This window comes from Varanus komodoensis, unplaced genomic scaffold (genome assembly GCF_004798865.1).
Source record: "Varanus komodoensis strain SLA01 unplaced genomic scaffold, ASM479886v1 scaffold97, whole genome shotgun sequence".
In the NCBI taxonomy this organism is placed as follows: domain Eukaryota; kingdom Metazoa; phylum Chordata; class Lepidosauria; order Squamata; family Varanidae; genus Varanus; species Varanus komodoensis.
The window spans coordinates 704,190-724,952 of record NW_025336668.1 but is presented as its reverse complement, the minus strand read 5'-3'; the positions used below and the strand labels follow the sequence as shown (position 1 = coordinate 724,952).

Genomic DNA, 20,763 nt, shown 5'->3' with positions numbered 1-20,763 from the left:
AGGAGCCATGATATTGATGACCCTCCTTGCAGGCGTGCATGCGCATTCGAAACCTGCCCGACGTATGCTTCTCTGTGTGCACGTCTATGGGGTATCCCTATCTCATGCCGATATCCATTGATACATTCTTGCAAATATGCTAGGACTGAGCTGAGGCTTCCCAGAGCTCATTTAGAAATGGCTTTGGCTGTTCACCAGCTATGGCCTCTCCTAGAGAAATGCGTTACATAAGTCCCGGTCAGATTTTTGGGGCACACTCTGTGTGGGTTACCTTTTGAATCCCAGGAAGAGGCTACAATGGGTGCACAGTTGGTATATGAAACAAGTGCAGGGGAATGTACTGTGCCAGCATCTAAAACCAACACTGGTGGCCAGTTTATTTCTGGACACTGCAAAGGCCTTCACCTTCATTCCAGGACCTGGACCCTTGAAGACTGCCTGCTCCCACATAAACCCGCACAACCCTCAGAACATTCCTCAGAGGCGCCCATCGGGGGATGAGCAATTTCATCCGCAGTGCCTTGCCTCAGGGCTGCCCTTCTTCTGTCCATTTGCCTGGCTCCTTCACTCTGATCTTCAGAAGAGACCAGATGTCTCTTTTTGGCCTCCTCCATGCATCCACACAAATTATTGCAGTGATATGGTTGTATTTAGGTGCCCTGTGAATCATTAAGATTACAAGGAAGAATACCAATATGCACAATGAGTAAATACAACAGTTTTGAATTTTCATGCTCAAATGAGCATTTAAAAATGTATTAAAGAATTGTACTTTTAATAGCAATACAAAAATCCAGCTTGAATAGGCGATTGCCGTTGCAGCATCTCCTGGAGCAGGAGCACTTGACTCTGATCTACCCTGCACCCTGCTGTGTTCAGCATTCAGCAGCTGGCTGTGGAGGATATATAAAATACATCCCTCTGATCGTTGGCTACGGGAAACAGTGCTTGACAATGGGAAAGTGCCAGCCATAGTCATGCTTACTCCGGGGCCGTCTTAACAGCATTACGGGCCCCGGGCAAAGCAGTGTACTGGGGCCCCTACGACAACTACAACTACTGTCAATTTTGAAGTTTTCCGATCTTGCGAGGGTTAACATGCACAGATTAGGATGGGCCCACAGGCAAGTTCCCCTCAGGCCCATGCGTGAAGATGGCCCTGGCTTACTCACTGGTTCATGGTCCTTGCTTGTTCCCTATTTCATTATCCTTCCCTCAAATAGCAAACTGTGCCTGTCACTCCAAAGCAGAACCACTGAGAAGCAAGAGCAAAAGTACTGGCATGGTTGGGGAACTCTCAGCATTGCAAAAGCACAAAAGAGGTGCTGGTATTAGCAGCCAAAGTCCTAAATTCCTTTGGGCAATATTACCTGAAGGACTGTATCCGCCTGTGCTCTTCCTCAGCAGACAGTTGGCCAGAGCTCCTCCCAAGGGAAATCACTGAGAAGAGGGCCGTTTCTGCTGTGGCACTCCAGCTATAGAATGAACTTCCCAAAGAGGCTCGCCTGGTAATTCCGTTGGACTCTTTCTGGCACCAAAAAGGACTTATTCCCCCTAGAATTTTCAATCTGTTTTGAAGTCTGCATCATATTTTAAACCTCTGTACTGCTGTTAGGTCTTACTCTCGTTTGTACTTCTATTTTATACTGTAGTTTTAACCATTTAATTTTTAAATACTGTATTTCTTGTTATATTTTATATTTTGAAATGTTAATTTTTTTAAATTGATGTGAATCCGTAGAAATTTGGCTATTGGATGGTATACAAATATAATAAAATATATAAATAAACGTTAAACTACACAGTGAAGACAGAACAGGTTTAGTGGTCACAGATTGCTGTGTCTGTGAGGTGCAGAGGGCCAATGCAAGGCAGGGTGGGATGGGATGGGATGGGGTGGCATGGAATGGAGTATGCTGGAAGAGGGCATGGGATGGCTCCACACTGGAACATTTTGTTGCGAGTCCCACTTTGCAGAGCTCTCCTGGTGAGTTGAAGTTTTGTTTCCTTGTTTTTATATTGGATTGTTTTACCTTGTTCCTGGTTTTAAAGTGTGAGACTGATTTTGGTATTTGGACTGCTTTTCTTGAATTGTTTTACTTTTGCTGCATATATAGCATGTTGATGTCTCAGTGAGGAAAAGGAAACTGGAAGGAAGAATTAGCCTGCTTGAGTGCCAGTCAGCTTAGGATAACTAATCCTGGGTGAGAATTAGAGTTATGGCATTGTGTATTACTTTCATTTATTTTATTATTACATTTATTACCTGACGCTGCCCCCCACAAGGAACCCAAGCTTGCTTATGCGGTCTTTCTCCTCCTCATTTTATCTTCACAACAATCCTGAGAAATGGAGTAGGCCAAGAAGCAGAGACTGGCCCAAAGTCACCCAGGGTATTTTATGTTCAGGTCTAAAATATTCATGTCTACGACTGGTACCCCATTCCAAATCTGAGCCCTCTAGTGTTCTGTCACCAGAATGGTGCATAAAAAGTACCCTCCCCATGCCCAAGTGCCCTCTATCCTAAGAGCCTTAAATACACTGCAATACTCTGTTCAGTGGTGAGTTAACAGCCATCAATAATTCTGTGGCAATGTCCTTTACAAGCGCCAGAAACATAAATACAGGCTTGTGCTGTATTTGGATATAATGTTCAATATAATGAACAATATGATTTTTTGACTGAATTAATATGTTGAATCTGAATTCTGGAAATCCTCTAGATTAAACATCTAAACTTGACTTCAAATCTTGAATTCTGAAACACTTTTAATACCAGGGTGGGCTTGGGGACACTCTTAACAATTAAGTTCAGCATCCTATGAAAGAGGATTACTGACTTTTCCTTAACATGTGTTGATAGAAAGTATAAGGCACAGGTTCTTTCATCTGAGATAAAATGTACAGAAAATCACACAAGGTAACCCACCAACAGAGCAAACTTTGGAATGCACATCTGGAAGCTGGTGCTAGCTCTTTGCACTGGTATTGCTTTCAGAGAGATGCATCCAAACTTGCATCCTCGTCCACATTCTAGTGCAACTGGCCACAAATAAGTACTTTTAAATGACTACAATTACACTTGAGTGTAAGTTGTCTACCCATTAGGTGTATTTAAAGTAACCTTAATAGCTTTTCTCCTTGCAACAGAGAAAAGGAGAATGAAATTCAAGCTGCTTTATAAGTAACAATCTTTCTTTTTTTCTTGTCTTGTGAATTAATTGTTAAAGAATTTGTTTTAGATTAATGGCCTGCTAGCTGCTTGGGGTGGTTTTGGTTTGTTTTTGTTTTCTTTTGCTCCTCAGATTTTGCTCTTTTCCTTCAGATGTTCCTCCCCAGTATTCAAATTTATTTCTTAATCATGGCCATTTAACCCTGGAAGGAAATAATGTTCTGTGATCAATCAATAATTACTTTTGTTTTCCGGTACCCTCTCTCTCTTATCGCTCTAATCTTCTATAGTTGTCTCTTTCCCCTTCCAGACAGCTTTATTAAATTCAGATACCTCCTTAAGAGCCCTCCTCGCCTGTGTGCTTCTTCTGGTCTAACTGCCTTACAGTGCAAAAAAATAAAAAGGACCACCGCCTGCAGATTTCCATTCCCATTGCTGTCTTGCAGCAGAACTGAGCTCATTTCCCCACTGCACTCTCTTTAACTGGATGCAGCTTTGCTTACTTCGAACCAGTGGGAAGAAGAACAAGCTAGGAGCAGTCAGATTCTGTTTCTGGCATTCAAATCAAACCTAAACCCTATTTAGGCATTTTCCCTCCACAAGCAACACTGCAGAGAGACGGAACATGGTGGCAAAGCCGGCACCCCTGACTTGCTGTCAGGTCCCCATCTCCTGGCCCCACACGCTGGGGGAAGACCTGAGTGGGAGAAGCCTGCTGAACATGCATGGTGGCGACCTGTGACCCTCGACCCTCACCATATCGGGTGTAGGCTATTCCGTGTTCTCTCCAGTGCCTGAACTGTGCAGCAACATTCCTATCATTATCACTTGGAGCAGGGATCCAGTCTTTTAAAAGTTTGTTTAATGCATATACCAGATTACATGCTGTGCAATGCTTCAATCACATATGTCTACCCCTTTCAAAAATGCTTATTACAGAAAAAAATATCACTTTTTACTAGAAAACTATTCCCACCATTTGTAATTGGCCTGTAGTCTGATTTATATTGCAAAAGTTTCACTCTCTTATTTGCTTTTTGTGAGAGCACGGGGGGAGGGCAGTGGGTGGGGGGGGGGAGATTGCTGAGAAGCGGGATGAATTTTTTTCATCAGTCTTCACAGCAGAAGATAAGCCCAACCCTGTCCCTGAGCTTATGTATTCTGGAAGGGAGTCCAAGGCATTAAGGCAGATAGTGGTGACAAAAAGGGAAATTCCCAACCTAATTGACCAACTGAAGGCCAGCAAGTCACCCAGTCCAGATGGTCTCCATCCAAGAGCCGGCAAAGAACTCAAACATGAAATCACTGAACTCCTTACCAAAATATTCAACATGTCCCTAAAATTAGCCCTTGTACCAGGAGATCGGAGAATGGGCAATGTCACATCAGTTTTTTAAAAGGGGTCCAGGGGGAGTCTGGGAAAGTACAGGCCAGTGGTGGTTTTGAAAAAGGGATTGGGCTGGTTCCTGAAGGAGGAGGCTGCCGGTGGCTACCAGCCGTGCTGGCTGTGTGCTGCACCCTTTAGCAGAGGGGGCCTGCCTGCACGCACCAGTTGCTGAGGAGCCTGGGCTGGTGCAGGTCTTGCATGCCTCCTGCTTGAGGGATCCCGTGGCAGCTGGCTTGCCACTGTGTGAATGGAGTGCTGGACCTTTGGACTGATCCAGCATGGCCTTTTTTATGTTTTTCTTTTTATGTTCTTAGAACAGAGATTCATGCAGATTCAGTTCTCAGATGCTAAGCCTCTGTTAATCCTTCCTTGGCAAACTATGGATAACTGCAGTCCCCTTCATATTTAGACAGGTCTGACTTGCAATCAAAGCTCTGCTTGATCAATGAAAATATGTCTTGGGAGCTTCTCTGCTTTCAAAGGTAACTGCGTCTCTGTGATGGTGATACTGCATGTTTATGCAGTATGATAAACAAATGGACCTAACTGATGTAGTTTTAAAAATGCTCCAAGCTTTCTTCACTAATGGTCCAGATTAAAAAGATATTATCAGTGAAGTACTACCATGGGAGTGGATTACTTTTTAAAGATGGTTTCTTCTCGTTTGTCCACAAAGACATTGGTGTAAGCTGGAACTATGCATGGACTGGCGTGTGATATGATTCTCCTTCCTTTCACCGATTGTTACGGAACCATTACTGATATAGACTTGTTTCTTAATAATACAGCCTTTGGATGCCATCCAACTGTGATGTCTGTGGCCCTTCAAACTCAGAGGATTGCAGATACAGAGAGTGGGAGAAGTACAGAGACAAACGTTTCCTCCAGTACCATCCTGAAAAGCACTGAGCCAATTTCGCCCAACTGCGTGGCACTTTGGAATGGGAGAGTGGGAGGCTGAAGCACAACTTGGACACATCATGCCTTGGTGGCACCAGTTTCTTCCCCCTGCACCACCCAAAATGTCCATCTCTGAGGTCACTCTTATGATCCAGGGGACACAGTCAGTGCAGATCCTTCTGTGCTGGCTATAGGTGGGTGAGACGGATCTAAGCACAGCTCCCCAGCTACAAGATGGGACTGGTTTTCGGCCTTGTAGCTGGAGACCCGAGCAACTGTCTGACTGTCTAGAGGCTGTCTAGTGGACACAGGGTATGACTGGAAGGGGCCAAGGAGGCCTTCAGGTCCAAACCCCTCCTGGTGCAGAACGCCAAGTCACAGCATCCCACTCAGCTGACTGTCCAGTTTTGCCTTGAATGTCTCTAGTGTGGGACAGCCCACTTTTTGCTAGTTTTTTTAATTCAGGATATCACAGGACACCTTGCTGAATACTTTGTTAAAGCCTAGGTAAATTATGTCCCATTTCCTGCTATCCATTTGCAATGTTACCCAGTCAAAAATTGAGATTAGGTTAGTTGGGCATGACTTACTCTTAAGAAAGCCATGCTGGCATATGCATGATAGCTTCACTTGCATAGATTTTTTGTTCCCACAAACAAACAAATCTGGAATTTAGGTCTCTCATTCTGCCACTGACAGCTGTCCAGCTGGGAATAGCCACCATGCCATACCCAGTTTGCCTCTATAAAGACTTGGTCCTTAACAGCTGTATTTTCTCAGGATTCTGGAGCTTAAGTAAATATGGAAAGCTCTTAACAAAACATATTAAGGTTTTTTATTAATACTTTTTGAATTTTTTGAATTTGTTTCACTGTGATAGAGGCTACTAACATGCAGGTTTTAAAGCTCTGTCTTATTTATTACGTGCTCTGCCACCCAGTAACTGAGGCTCTCTGGCTCATTCACAGCAACAGAAACTGCAATGCTGGATCAGGCTTTGCTGTATTAAGTAGCCTGGCCATCCGTTCTTGCACAAATTGTCTGAATCGGTGCCGCATTCTTCCCATCAGGTGCCTGGGCTCAGTGTTTGCAGACCTCCATACAAAGCTTGCTGTCCTGGCCGCCTTTTGTAGGGTGTCCTCCCCGTCAGACCCTTAAGAGTTAGCAGCTGAATCTGGCATGCCAGAATAACTTTACTTTTTCACTTCTTTCTGATGAAGATATTTGTTTCATAGAAACTATTAAGATGGCATTTGTTTTTGATTAAGTAGCTACCCTTGAAGTGAGTTGAGGAGAAATGGTGATTCAACCAAACATCCACAGAGATGACCCAGTAATTCAAAGGTTTTTTTATTTTTCTTTTTTTAATATTCTGTTTCTTTCCTTTTCCCTTCCCTTCCCTTCCCTTCCTTTTCCTTTTTTGAATGGCTTATTTAGAGAGGCAATTAATGTACTGCAAGCAGCACCTCTTGAATAAAATGAGCTTCTGGAGGAATGATTTGACAGCTCCGCAAGAGGGGATTTTTCCCATAGATATTACTGTGGTTGCTGCCCACTATCACAGCTGCCCCTAGTTAGCAGCAAAGGATACAGATTCTTTACTGTGGCAGATGATATGAGTACTGCAGAATTCAGGAAGAACCGCTGAACAGGGCTGTGGAAAACAAATGACAGCCACTCGAAACCTGTTGCTCTCTGACAACTTCTACCCCCAGCCCACCCCACAACCTCCGCCACCAAATACAATAAAAACAGCACAGTGGATGGCTGATTGATGTGGGTGAAATAACCAAGAAAGTTCAGGAATTCATCTAGGCATCATGAGCTGGTGACATTCATATTCTGAGCACTTTATTGTTGGACTTTAGTTCTGGAGCACCTTAATTACAGTTCAAATCTGTACCAAATTTTTTCTTCCAAATTTTTCTTCCACCTAGTTCCCGAGATCTTGAAAAATCTTATCCACACCCTCCTGAGAAATTATGGATCCCTGGACTGAACGGGACATGTGCTGCCTGCATGGCTAACATCTGTTCATAAGCAAGAGAAGGGGCTTTTGCAGGGGGGGTCTACAGGGATGCTTGTCCAGAAGCAAGCACAGCCACCTGGGGTTGTGACTCCTGCAAGCCCATGCGGACTTCCTCTCTCCATCCAGCTCCTGTTACAGCAAAGGATGCTCTCCGTGGTCCAAGCATGTTTGCTCACCTGCAGGGGGACTTGGAAGCAGCATTCCCGCTTGAGAAGGGGCTCTGGTACTCAGACGATAAAACACGCCCCGTGTGCAGCCACAGAAGGCACTGAGAGTGTCAGGCCCCATAGCAGTTGACAGCTGCATAGCTGCAAATAGCATGTTGCCCAGAGCTCTATCTGGATGAGTTATGGGGAGAGGCGCACTTAATTAACTTGACTTAAGTAATCCCTGATGCAGGGCAATGTGACCTTTTCGCTATGTCACATGCCACATGGAATTCCACATCAGTACAATGCTGTGTCACCAGCGATTTTTTATTTTATTGGGATTGTGGAATTGCACTTCCATGCAGTGACTGGTATATGTCACATCCCAGAGAACAGGTGCTCACCGATTCCACACGTGGGCACACAGAAGCACGCACGTAATCCCTGACTTCAAAGACAAGAACCAAATCGCCTCCACACAAGGTGTCCCATGCTGTCGCTGGCCTTCTCCCCCACTCCTCTCACCTGAGAAAGCCAGTCGGGATGTGGCAGGAGGAGGGGCCCCCTGAAGGCGTAGGGAAGCACACAGCCACCGTGCTCTCCGCAGGTGCTCTTTCAACCGTGGCATCAGGGCCGTTTGCAGCTGGATCCCACCCATGCGTGTGGACACTCGCAAACGCACAGGCTCCCGCCTGAGGCCTGCCTGGCACCAACTCGCTTGTCTTTTCAGTACCAGATCAAGACCCCCCCCCCCCCCGTGACAGGGCAGTCCACACACTTGGTTGTTATATCGAGCCATTATGCCAGCCGCTTAACAGGTCTCATGACTAAATTTGTGCAAGCTATTGTCACTTTTAAAATGTGGGTTTAACTGTGGCTAATAAATTTGGCACTGCAATTGTTATGATGTTTTTATTGTTATCTGTACTTTATATTTAAACCTTTTTATGTTCCCGCTATTTTAAAATTTAATTGAGTTTAACTGGGATTTTAGTATATCAATGGCCAGATGCTGTGGGGTTTGTTTTATTCTACTTATTTATTGTAAGCCATTCCGAGACATTTGTAGGGGACAAGATAGAAAAACTTTTAATAAATAAATATGGTATTTTGTGGTATTATATGTATGGTTGTAAACCACACAGAGAGCTTCAGCTATTGGGCAGTATAGAAATGAAATTATTATTAATACGGTAATACCCCGGTTCACGAACACTTCTGTTCACGAACAATTCGGTTCGCGAACAGAAAGTCTGGCAAAATTTTGCTTCCATTTGTGAACTCCACATCAGGTGACAAACACGATTGCAACCATCTTCTCTGCGCAAACGTGATCACGGCCATCTTCCCCGCACCACAACCACGTGTCAGAGAGTGTTCAAGCGGGGAAGATGGCCGCGATCATGTTCACATGGCCATGAATGCGGCCATCTTCCCTGCTCTGACACGTGGTCACAGCTTCCTCTAGTTGAGATCGCGGTCGCAGACGCTCCCTCCAAACAATAACCTCCTCCTCACCCACCTTCCTGTCCTCTATGCCAGAAGTCACCTCAAGCAAGGTTTGTGTTCTCTCTCTTCATACTCTACTGTACTGTACTTTGTTCCATATTTTTGCGGTTAAAAAATACATATGGTTCAGAATGATGTAACCTTATTTACATTGAACCTTATGGGGAAATCTGACTCGTTCGCAACCAGTTCATGGAACGAGTTAAGTTCATGAGCCAAGGTACCACTGTACTGCCAATTTTTTTAAAAAAAATTCACTCTCTCTTTCGGTAATCTCACAAACATACCACTTCTCAGAAGATCAGCATGGGCAAAATTGCCTCCTCTCTGTTATCACAAGTGCTCAGGGTCCATGACCGAGCACTTACACCCCACACACAAGGCATACATGTCATGTCACATGGAAGAAGCTGAGAAAACACACTGAGGGACACTTCCACGTCCCTCAGTGCGCCATCAGAGTCAAAATATGCAACGACATGGTACATCTTTAAACCATGGTAGGCCATGAAACGCAAATGAAGGAACCACCCAGATCAGCCACAATAAAATCTGTGGCAGGCAGCCCTGAAAGAAACAAAAGAAGAATCTCTCTTAAACTTTGAAAATCAAAATTGGTTTGTTTGTTTGTTTGTTTATTTATTTTCGATTTATATCCTGCCTTTTTCCTACGAAGGGCTCAAGGCAGCTTACATCATTCTCCTCCTCCATCTTATCCCCACCATAACAACCCTGTGAGGTAGGTTGGGCTGAGAGTCTGTGACTGGCCCAAAGTTACCCAGTTGGCTCCATGGCTGAGTGGGGACTAGAACCCAGATCCTCTGAGTCCCAGTCCCATGCTCTTAACTACTACACCATATTGTCTCTATAGAAGGGACTATGGTTTTTAAAGAGGCACTGAAATGAAAATATCTGGCTGTAGTATTATGACAGGGGAAGTTGCTTTGAAACAATGGTTGTTAATCAACTAAAAATGGTTTGATTTGGATCCCAGGAAGTACTTCCTGACAGTTAGGAGGGTATGGAATGGGCTTCCACGGGAGGTGGTTGAGGCCCCATCAGTGAGAGTGTTCAAAGAGAGGCTAGACATGCACATGATGGGCATGTCGTGAGCGGAGCCGGCTGGAGCCGGGGGTCAGACTAGATGGCCCAGGAGACCCCTTCTGACTCGCTGTGTTTCTATGTTTCTAAAACTCCTGTCTTCTTGATAAAGAAACAACAGACTTATTCAGGCCGCAACAAAAACCTTCTGCATTTTATTAACCTTCTGTTTGGATGAAGAAATCTTCATCTTGGCTTCATAACTCAGCTAGTGGATTGGCCCCATTACCTTTGTTATTATGAATATATTCATTTCAGTAACATGGAGACCAAAGCAGGGAACATCAAGCAACTTGTGATTCTGAGAAAGACTAGCATCTTATGTTCACATACATGAGTGAAGTCCCACTAAACCCAGTGTTGACTTACTGAATCAACATGTATAGGACTACACTGTTAATTTCAATGCAGTTTCCAGTGCTCATATTAGTAATGCTAGCATCTTACATAGCTGTACAGAAGCTATTGGAGCGGACACAGGAGAAATACACTGTCCAGAGAACTGAGAATGGGGGCGGCATGCTTGCATTTCAGTGCATTTTAATGATATTTTCCCTAATATAAACAGTGTTGTATCCTATCTATATTGGAAAACATTCCAAAATTCAGAAAAGTGCAAATTTCAAAGGAATAACATTCAGTTCGCACAGTGGTTTGAATGTCTGAACTTTCAGGTGTAAACTAAATAAATTTCTTCCCCACCCCTTTTTACAGCAAGGGTAGGCAGTAGGACCAATGGCTCTACTGGCAGTCCCTAGGTGATTTCAAGCGAATTAACAAGGTTCCCTATTATTTAACAGCAGCAATGACAAAAGGATTTCTCCTTGGACTTCTAAATTACAAATGGACTAAAGAGGCTTCTAAGTTATGCAACTACAATAAAGCAAGCTTAGGATAAACAGGAATGGTTCTGTTTATGGAAAGAACAAATTCCATTCAGTTCTGGTACTCAGAACTAATTCTGCAGTTTATAATTCTTTGATTTTAATGAGATTTCTTTTGCTAGTGGATCTTACATTTCTAGCTTTAAAAAGTAGACCACACAAGCTTGTATTAGATGCTTTTGCCATATTTATCTTGGACAAATCAATCCATATTTCACTTCCATCATTGTTTTGTTGTGGATACTTTTGGTGGCCCCATCATATCATCATGATTCATCTTACTGATTTGCCCAAAGGAACCATCAGCTCTCAGATAAATCAGGTAATCATCTGCTTAACTGACCACCAGCATGTGATTTAAGTGTCTCTCTTGATTGATAGATGAAGAATGTCTATCTGGATGTATGTATATATGTATGTATGTATATATATGTATGTATTTAATGCATATGTCACACTGTTAGCCAAAAAGTCTCTCTGGCCAGCTTAGAATCCATGACACAACAATAAAATGAGCCAAAACACATTTCAAGTTATAACAATAAAACAATAGGATAAAACCAGACTACAAACTATAAGGAAACAACAATACAATACTTTTAAAAGATCAATGTCATTACTAACTGCAATCTTTGTCTTTATGCTGGTTAATACTGGATAGCCTTGTTTTGCTGTGTGGAGATGGGTGTGGCCCCAAAAGGTAGGATGTAAATCAGTGGAACTAGCCACGTAGGAAGGGGATTAGTTTAAATAAGATTTAATCTGGATAAATAGATTTATCACTAGATATTAAACTTCAGTGATGACAAATGTATGAGTGCTACTCTTCCATGTAAATATGTTTTTCCATGTAAATTCCACTGACACAGTATCCCCTTAAGAGTCAAAATTACTTTTCCAAATGTTCCTAGAGAACACATTAGTGTTTAAGGAATGCCAAAACAAGCATTTAAAGGGAAGTTCAAACATGGACAGACATCAAATTATTTTAATTGGTTCTTCATTTTTTTCTTTTTGGATTTGTTTTTTGTTTGGTTGCTTTCTTTTTTGATCTAGGAAGATTGTTGTTTTATTTCGGTTGTTACTGACTCTATCTGGAATGTCCTTCCCCAATGGGGAAGTATGAGCCATGAGTCATTTTAAATAATAGCTCCACAGTAAAAAAAATGTCTTCCATTTTACTTTGTTCTAACAGATGTATATTTTCTTAATGCTGGGCAAATAGAACGTGGGAGAAGTAACCTAACTGGTCTTGTTAGATGTATTATTTTTGATTATGCAAATACATTATGATGGCAAATCAACACCACGATCCTGAACACGCTGAGTTGAAGGCCGGTGTCAAGGGATTTAACAGCACTTTCACCCAAAACCGAGTGTGAGCCAGGCACGTTTAGTCAGCTTTTAGAAGTTCTATTGATGTTTATGTTCAGGGTGCTACTCTGACCCTTGGGATCCATGTAATACCACTACTATTTAGCAGGTGAGGGCTGCTGTAGAGGAAAGTGTGTGTGTGGGGGGGGGGGGGGGGGAGAAATTGGTATATATTTCTGGGAGTATAAATGGGAGGAATGAATTTCCCCTAGAAGCAAAAATGGCAGAACCATCCTACTTTGGGCACATCATGAGAAAGCAAGGCTCCCTGGAGAAGACAATCATTCTAGGAAAAGGTGAAAGTGGGAGTAGAAAAGGAAGGCCAAATATGAGATGGACTGACTCCAGCAGGGCCGCCCAGGACAGGACATTTTGGAGGGTGTTCATTCACAGGGACTCCATGAGACGGAGAGAAACTGACAGCACAGCAACGAAAACAGGGCAGGGGAAGGCCAGGCCCCACCCGCTGCATACGTGGCCCCTGGGTTCAGAGAGCTGCCCCCCCCCGAGATGCTCTCCTCCCCGCTTCCCCGGAGGCACGCACAGCCTTCTCTCCTATCCCATCATAGTGCATGGGGAAATGGGGTAGGGTTGGGGGGGCACGATAGGATCGTTGAGACTCCCCCTGTGCCTCCTTGATGATCAGTCTGCCCCCAGCCGATTCCAGCAACGGGCAGCTGGGCAGCAAGGGAAAGCGGGCAGTGGGACGCCAGGGAGCAGATGCCTCATGCCTGCCCCCCGGCTGGGCAGTGGGGGACAAGTGAGCAGGGAGAGGCCGCATGCATCATGATCCAAGCCCGCATCTGGCCAGGTGCTTTAGGTCAAACAAGGAATGTCAGTGCCCCCCCCCCCACGCACACACTTTTGAATCTTATGTTCAGGATTTTCCTTCCTCTTCATTTTAAATTCACCCCAATTATGGAATATCTATGTGGTGATCGGGAGTCCATGCCGCTAGGACCACGGCATCAGGAGGTATCTTATCCTTGTTTCCCTTTGCTTTTGTTTCTTTTTTCCAAAGCCGCTCTTCGCTTCCCAAAGTTACAGCTCATAGCTCTTGTTAGGATGCCAGCTGACAGGAAAGTTAGCTTTAAAACCCCCTGCAAGATGAACGAGAGGAGGGTTATCTTAATGTAAGGAAACTGTGCGTGCTTGCATCTGTTTGCCCCCATTTCATTTCTGTCAGGTTTGTAATCCTAAAAACAGACACATTTTTTAAAAAGTGGCTAGTGCAAGACGATTACCCCTGCACATTATTCCTTCATTGCAGAGCTATGGGTCTTTTATACTGCAAAACTCTTAGTCTCACATACTAATTATTAAATCATTATGAGCTATATGAAAATCAAATTGTTGTATGAAACTCATTTTGTTTAGACAAACTATTGTAAGTGCAAGATTCTGTAGGAATGGCATGATTCGAGAAAAGAATAGACCTGAAATGAATTAGATCACCTTAATTACTTTCACAGTTTTATTGCTTAATTGATTGTTTTATTAAACACTGGCCAGTTAGTGTATCAGGCATAGAGCTTAAATTGTAGCCTGAAAAAGATAGACCTATCAGAGTACTAATATAAGCTGCCAATTTATTTATTTATTTATTTAGAAGGCTTCTATGCCACCCCATTCACCGAAGCCTCGGGGCGGCTCACAATAATAAATAAATAAGCACAGTATAAAACAATATAATACAATTTGAGTCGACCTGGCCCGAAAAATAAAATAAATATTTAATATTAACAATTAAAATAACGTTTGAATAAAAAGGTCTTCGCCTGGCACCAAAAAATAAATAACAATGGCGCCAGGTGGACCTCTCTGGGGAGCGCATTCCATATATTGGGCGCCACCGCAGAGAAGGCCCTCCTCTGGGTACTTACCCTCCTAATATCCTTCACGGAGGGTTCCCAGAGAAGGGCCTCTCCCACTGATCTCAAGGGGTGGGTGGGCATATATGGACGTAAGTGCTCCTTCAGGTAACCAGGACCCAAGCCGTTAAGGACTTTATAGGTCATAACCAACACCTTGAATTGGGCCCAGACTTCAATGGGGAGCCAGTGAAGCTGACAGAGAACTGGAGTCATGTGAACATAACGCCCAGTCCCAGTCAGCAGCCTGGCAGCTCTATTTTGAACCAATTGAAGTATCCGGACCGTCTTCAAGGGCAGCCCCACATAGAGCGCGTTACAGAAGTCAAGTTGGGAAGTCACCAACACATGTGTCACTGTCGCCAGGCAGTCATTCTCCAGGTAGGGACGCAGCTGATGGATCAGCCGAAGCTGAAAGAAAGTGCTCCTCGCCACCGCTGTCACCTGAGCTTCCAGTGAAAGCTCTGGGTCGAGGAGCACTCCCAAGCTGCGGACCTTGTCCCTAAGAGGGAGTGCAACCCCATTCAGGACTAAGTTCAGGTCCCCTTCCCCGAAGCCCAATCCGCCAACCAACAGGACCTCCGTCTTGTCTGGATTGAGTTTCAGTTTATTGGCCCTCATCCAGCCCATTACCTCGGCCAGGCACCGGTTCAGCACAGCCACTGCCTCACCTGGATTGGTGGAAAACGAGAGGTAGAGCTGGGGATCATCAGCATACTGATGATTCCGCAGCCCACACCTCCTGATGACCTCTCCCAGCGGTTTCATGTAGATGGTAAATAGCATGGGGGACAAAATGGACCCCTGTGGAACTCCATGGCAGAGCTGCCACGGCACAGAGCCATAGTCCCCCAGCACCACCTTCTGGAAACGGTGATTGAGATAGGAGCGGAACCACTGCAAAGCAGTGCCTTCAACCCCCAATCCCGCTAGCCTATCCAGAAGGATACCATGGTCAATGGTATCGAAAGCCGCTGAGAGGTCCAGGAGAACCAACAGGGATGCACTCCCCCCGTCTTTCTCCCTGCACAGGTCATCATACAGGGAGATCCAGGCAGATTCAGTACCATACCCGGGTCTGAAGCCGGACTGAAATGGGTCCGGATAATCAATTTCCTCCAAGAGTGCTTGGAGTTGTCCCGTCACCACCCACTCCAACACCTTGCCGAGAAACGGGATGTTAGTCACTGGTCTATTTTCATGCAACACATAACTAAAATTGAAATCACCAGGTTTGGAAAGGAAAGAAAGTGCCGGTAAGGGTGAAGGGAGGGCTGAAAAAATGTCTGGTCAGATGCCAATTCTCCCTAAAGGGTATATATCGGGGTGGCTATCCTTGTGGTCCTCCAGGTATTATGTCCTACAACTCCCATGATCCATGGCTGTGCTGGCTAGGACTGGTGGAAGGCATAGGCTAAAACGTTCAAGGGACACAAATTGCCCATCCTTGGCATACATGAAAGATCAATGTATATTTGACCAATTTATTAAGCTGCTATAAAATGTTTATATCTGAATATGCCTGATGATGACTTGAAGTTTTCTATGGCAGGAGGAAAGAAGAGGTGGAAGAAAAGCATTGCAGGGTGGTCATGGCCTTCCTCAGTTTCTAGTGTGCTTTCTACACTGGAGGCGGCCTTGGAGGGCACAGATGCAGGAGATGCCTCACATAAACAAATGAATAATGAATGTTGGATCCAATCCAGTGCCTCATAATTCGTAGAAGTATCTGGTATTCTTAATGCAAATGTTGAAAATGGCACAGGAGTAACTAAGTAAAAACAACCCCTACTCACAGCTTCTCGCACAAAGTGCTCACCACCGATTTTTGGATCCAGATGAGAAATGCACATAAGCCTAGTATTTCCCTTAAGCTGAAATAGCTGATTGTGCTGTATATTTGTGCACGCTCACAGCCTAGCCTTTACACATCCTTTTCTTATCTTCTTTTCTCAATATCCTTTTCCACTATATAGTGTAGCATGCATGCAGCTTTTCTTTAAAAACATTATCTGAAACATCCCATCTTTCAGATGAACCTGGCTTCCTCAATTTCCTGTTTTCAGAGCAGCTGGCTGCAAGGAAAGGATTTGGGGACATTTCTGAGGAATAGCTGTCTACCTCAGTTGGAAGCTTTTCTGATTAGTCAGGCTCCTTGATTTGGAAATATAAGGCTTTATAATAAAAGAAGGATACAGTGAAAACAGAGGGAATGAAAAGAAAACAAACCAATAAAGAACCTATCCTATCATAACAGTTGAAATTCTGGTATTTGCTTGCATTGGAATAGCTTCAAAATAAATGAAGGAAATGTGTATTTCATTAAAGGCTAATATTTGGAAGACAACAGAGAACACAATAATGAAAGACTTCCAAACCCAGATCTATAAGGGAACCGTGCGTGGAAAACTTCCTTCCCTCCTTCCCTTCCACAGTCTTGCTGTTATACATACCAAGGAGATTTTCTCAAGCTATTAGCACCATTGGTCTGTTGCAAAATGTCACAACTTGATATTTTACAGCCCTTGTTGCAAAGCTTGGTAGACTTCTATATATGCCAGACTTCAGTCATATTTGAACAGTGCCATCTACCACTGCATTGAAGCTCACTGATTCATTTGTTTTTACATTGCTCTAGCACCAATAGTTGAAGCTTTCTGTAAATAAAACTGAAAACCATAGAATGCAATAACATGATAAACCATGATAAACCAAAACATTACATGTTAAATCTATAGAAGCAAATCAATTTAAAAACTAAAAGCCAACACCTGTGCAAAGATCATACAATCCACCAACGTTCTTTTAAGGGTTAAAAAACCTAGGAAAATGAAACGGCCTTCACTGGTACTCAGAGAACTGCAGGGTAGGCACCAGGCAAGCCTAGCAAGCAGGGGAGGGCATCACATAACAAGAGGGCCACCCCTGAGAAGGCCTTCTCATGAGCCACTCACCTCATCCAGAAGGGGTATCCAGAGGAGGCTGCCTGGCACAGATCTTCAGTCTGGGAAGGTATAGATGCAGAGGTGCTCCTTCAGGTAACCTGACCCCAAGCCACTTGGACCCAGGAACAGACTGGAAGCCACTCAGCCCTAGCCGTGCAGCGTCCTGGCTCGGGGGGCTTGGCCTGGGCACAAGCCCTAAGCTTTGTGTCCCAGGCTCTGCTTTCTCTACTCTCAGCAGGAGCGACTGAGCTGGCGAGTAGCAGGAACAGGCCTTCCTCTGCAGTGGCATTTCTTCGTTCACCATGAAATACAGACGGCCCGCTCCTCCTTGGCCTTTAGGCAGGTTCTAAGCACTTTTTCTATTCCAGTCAATTCTGAAGTGGCTCAGGAGCTGTAGCAGTTTTATCTGCTGTCATGATTTTAATGGGTTTTTTATTGTCTGCTATGATTTTTAATCTGGTTGTTTTATCAGAACTTATATACTGCCTTTCTGAGCAATCTTATTAAGTATCAACATTTTAATGTTGGCTTTGTATGATCGTATGCTTTATTGACAGTTGTAAACTACCTCAGGAGGGCAGTCTCTTCTAAAATGTGATATTAATATTCATTAAATTAGAAAATAATGCATAATATTTTTGTGAAGAGAATACCTCTGAAAGGCTGCCAACAACATGTTTCTGAAGGAACATGTTGACCTGAAGTGGGGGAGAAGAACCAGATGCAGCTTCTTCCATGAGCCAGTTGTTAGTCTTTTTTCTATTGTACAATTCTTATCAATGCCTGTTGTTTGGTTAATTCTTCACTTTGTGAAGTCCACCTGAAAAGCAGTAAATAAATACCTTAAACAAACAAATTTACAGCATTCAATGTTGTTGGGAGCAGGTTAGATGGGCACCAGTGTTTTCCAGAGTGCCGCTCTAAGTTGCCACCTTTACTCTCAAGAGAGGTTTTGTGCCTACTTCTATCAAACCTGGGACTCTTTTTATCATTGGCTAGAGAAACAGGACTATGCATAGACTTGAATATGTTTATAGTTTAACATAAAAAGAAAAAATGTGGGGGGCTGACCCAGTGGGGCTGATGTTTTCGATGACTGATGCTTTTTAGTTTCTTTTTGTTAGGTATATTAAGAATAAAACTTATTCAAAAAAGTTTTGTGCCTTTGGGCAGCAGCAAAGCGAATGCATGGGGTGCAGGGAGGCAGAAACCTGGTCCTCTTCCTGTCTGCCTCGCTACACCATTGCTACAAAAAGCAGAAGTTATCATGCTGGATTAGGCCTGGGTCCAGCCAATCCACCATTTGGGTTTCAAAAATGCCTAGTCAGAATGCTTCAAGGAATTTACAAGCAGGTTATGATGAAAATAGCCACACTCCATTTGCTTCCAACCTCTGCCAGTCAGATTATAGCGCATACTAACATGAAGCTTTGGTTTCACTACTATGGTTTTTTTCATCATCATCATCATCATCATCATCATCATCATCATCATCATCATCTTGCAGTAATAAATCAATACTTTCTCAAAAGGAGTAGTTCTTCTTGTTTGACCCAATCTCCCACCAATCAATTTTCTTAAGTGTTCCCCTATTTTAGGACAGTGAAAGAAAAATATTTCTTTAATTAGTATAACTATATAAATCTCTGCTTGTCTCTTCTTAGTCAACATATTCTAAACTTAAAAACAAAACAAAACTCACTCTCCTTCGACTATCCACAGCCACCTTCTTTCATGTTAGTTTCCTCTCCTGTATCTTCTCCAGCAATAAAATACCCAGTCAGAGATACTGTAAAGAAAAACATTGGTGAATAAAATGATATTATAGTCAAAATGATATTACACTCAAAACCATGTGGCACCTTAAAGACAAATAGATTTATTGTGGCATAAGCTTTCATGTACTCAATGCATCACTTCATTATGAGCATTCAGCATTTTCTTTGATGTAAGCAAACTCAGCTGACTTTTCAATGAACTTCACTATGACGGCTAGAATGCCTTCCTATGTTCTCACAACCAGTTTAGTGTGTGTGTGTGTGTGTGTGTGTGTGTGTGTGTGTGTGTGAGAGAGAGAGAGAGAGAGAGAGAGAGCAAAAGTTAAATTATATATGGATCAGAATATTTCTCCCAACATCCATCATTCCGCATGTATACAGAAGCTCGACAGTGGTCTTTGGAAGCTTCCCTCCATGTTCTCAGGTTGCTCACCAAAGCCTTGCTGGCACTTAGTTATGGCAGGGAAAGAGGAAAAGGTTAATCTTTCTCCAACATACCATTTCAGAAAATATGTAAATGTCATGCAAACTCCCACTGAAAATGGCTCCTTTCCTGTTCCAGGGCTGGGCTTGAGAAGAGATCATTCGGCATTTTGACCACAAACAGCAGCCAAAGGAAGACTTCACCCAGTTACCGAAACACAACAACCCTACCCTACAGTTCTGGTGATTTCTGATATTAACATGAAGTTAGAGGGTCCAAAGCTGAGTGATTATTCAAAAATATACATATGCAACTCTTATTCTAAGTGAGAGCGCCCTGGCATCATAGATCAGGCAAGCTGATCTGACAAAGTAGCACCCTTGGAAGTAAACTGCTCCTTGCACAGCCCTTTCCCAGCTTTCAAATATATCCTTGCTCACTCCTGGGCTTATGTGCATTTTAATTACCAAGAAACTCACCCTCTACAAGGAACAGCCTGCAGGCAGTTCCAGTTCTCTGTACCTTTTATGAACTCATTTCTTTTATAAAGAGATTTGGGTCATGATTTTTGCTGACTTTTTTCCATGCCATGTTTCTTCAAAACCTCACAACAAGAACAACAAAACTATTTTCCCTTTCTTTACCCTTGCACTTTATTTTCTAGCCTCCAGCTCATCGTGGTCAGTGGTGATTCACAGAGACAGAAAATAAAGTCCCAATCACAGACAGGGTATTCTCTCCCAACTGCGTTATTTCAGCCCTAATTAATATCTGTGGATTCCTTTTGAACACACCTACATAACATCCCCCCTGCCAAAAACAAAAAACCAAAGTTTCAGGAACTTTACCCAGTATAATGACTGGCAGGCAAATTCTTATGAATGAGAGTCACGTCATATCAGACTGCATTCCAAGGGTTCAGGCAGTGGACGTGATGCCATAGGACCAGGGGAATGAGTGAAGTGACCTTTGCAATGACAATGGTCCCATCAAAGGGATAGGAGCATCCTGCTTCCACATCACTTCATCAGTCGATCCCAGAGAACTGTGCTTATGACCAGTACCCATGATTCCATTGGTCAATTTCACTTCACTGAGAGAAGTTTTAATTTCCAAATAATGTTAAAGTGGGGAAGAAAGACCGTTAGCACAGTGTCTAGAGCTGACGTAAAGGGGACTGTGTTAGAGCATAACGAGTAAGACTTGTTAGGATTTACCACACGTATCTGAGTGTGAATAC

The 20,763-nt window shown here is 43.5% G+C and overlaps 1 long non-coding RNA gene across 1 annotated transcript; it reads right to left on the bottom strand.

Annotated features, from left to right (window-relative positions):
* Window positions 1-1,005: 1,005 nt before the first annotated feature.
* Window positions 1,006-16,983, bottom strand: LOC123017558. Its single transcript, XR_006413632.1, has 3 exons — window positions 16,972-16,983; window positions 11,290-11,294; window positions 1,006-1,171 (listed from the first exon to the last, which is right to left on the bottom strand). It is a non-coding gene; the product is annotated as an uncharacterized LOC123017558 (long non-coding RNA).
* Window positions 16,984-20,763: the final 3,780 nt, after the last annotated feature.